The sequence below is a fragment of the Lithobates pipiens genome, unplaced genomic scaffold, assembly GCF_037356315.1.
Source record: "Lithobates pipiens isolate NorthernLeopardFrog02 unplaced genomic scaffold, aLitPip1_a1.2 Scaffold_25, whole genome shotgun sequence".
NCBI classification, from domain to species: domain Eukaryota; kingdom Metazoa; phylum Chordata; class Amphibia; order Anura; family Ranidae; genus Lithobates; species Lithobates pipiens.
Genome location: NW_027507787.1, coordinates 244092225 through 244093940, shown reverse-complemented (window position 1 = coordinate 244093940; position 1716 = coordinate 244092225). Strand labels below are relative to the sequence as shown.

General features: G+C 49.3%; 1 non-coding gene across 1 annotated transcript; it reads right to left on the bottom strand.

Annotated features, from left to right (window-relative positions):
- Window positions 1-318: 318 nt before the first annotated feature.
- On the bottom strand, window positions 319-390 carry TRNAG-UCC (transfer RNA glycine (anticodon UCC)). The gene has a single exon. It is a non-coding gene; the product is annotated as a tRNA-Gly (tRNA).
- Window positions 391-1716: the final 1326 nt, after the last annotated feature.

Sequence of the window (1716 nt, the reverse complement as noted above, 5' to 3'; positions counted from 1 at the left end):
GTTTTTCAGGGGTTGGGCTTGGCCCCTTAGTTCCAGTGGAGGGAAATCTTAAGGCGTCAGCATACCAAGACGTTTTGGACATATTCATGCTCCCAACTTTGTGGGAACAGTTCGGAAATGGCCCCTTCCTGTTCCAACATGACTGTGCACCAATGAACAAAGTAAGGTCCATAAAGACATGGATGAGCAAGTTTTTTTTTTTTGGACAATTCCACCACCCCAAACCCGCTCGTCCATGTCTTTATGGACCTTGCCTTGAAGATATCATGGGAAGTTGGGGGGTGGGTGACTCCAGCTGAGGCAGCCATCTTGTGAGATTGTGTTGGCCGGGAATTGAACCCGGGTCAACTGCTTGGAAAGCAGCTATGCTCACCACTGCACCACCAACACAAAGTAGCATGTTTTTGGAGTGTGGGAAGGAAACCGGAGTACCCGGAGGAAACCCACGCAAGCACAGAGAGAACATGCAAACTCCATGCAGATAGTGTCCTGGTCAGGATTTGAACCATGGACCCCAGTGCTGCAAGGCTAACCACTAAGCCTCTGTGCTGCCCATATACGGCCTCAGTTCTCTAAGGCCCGTCCCGGCTGAGCGGGGTAAATCAGTGATGTCCACTCTAAACGCTTACGAGGTGAAACAGCCATCTTGGGCGTACTGAAAGGAGCCATTTAACCTACCAGCAGGTCTTTGGACTGTAGGAGGAAACCCACACAAGCACATGGAGAACATGCAGGCTCCATGCAGACAGTGTCTTGGTCAGGAGATGAATCAAACACCCCAGTGCTGCAAGGCAGAAGTGCTAACTACTAAGCCTCTGTGCTGCCCGATCTTAAAGAAGAACTTCTCCTATAAGTGGAAGTTACACTTTAACTCTTCTTCCTCCTTCAGCTTTAATTTTCCTAAAGGAGCTGGAGATACAGGTCCATATTGTAGAGTTATGAATCTTTCATATTCTGTCCTGTAGGTGGAGACTCTGAACGGTTCTCTTTCCATCCACGCTACTCATGAGCCGTCCATATTTCCCCTTCATTCTCCTTGGGTGACGATATTCTTCGGTGACCTAGAGATGCAGATCCTTTTTGTAGAGTGACCTGGAGCTACAGAATCCTTCAGCTGTTGTCGGCCTCAGTGACCTTCAATATTGGTGATGTCCTTTGTGTGGAATGGGATAAATACATGTCCTCTGGTCTGTATAGTGTCTCTACTCCATGGATAGGATCTGTCTTATGTAAGAGGACATGAGCTAGCCATGGGGGTGACCTGAAATGTAGACAGGCAGGGACAGGACAACTCATTTAAATGTGGAAGCCTGGCTCTTCATTCTTCTAGGAACAGCCAATTGTCTTGTCTCTCACTACCCCCTCTCTTCCTACACCCCCCTCCCCCACTTCTTACACCCCCTCCACCTTCTCTCACTACCCCCTCTGTTCCTACACCCCCCCCCCACTTCTTACACCCCTCTCCCACTACCCCCTCCCCCTCTCTTACTACCCCTCTCTTCCTACTCCCCCCCCTCCCCAACCTCTCACTACCCCCCACTTCTTACACCCCCTCCTTGTCTACTTTTTTTAAATTCCCAGCATGGATTTCCTTTTCTGGTAATACAGCACCACTCAACGTTGGAAATTGTCCATAGATCTTTTCACATTTTTCCTACGACGTGCGACGCTTGGATGGACAGTAAATGTAGTCCATCGTGGCCTATGGCCAGAACC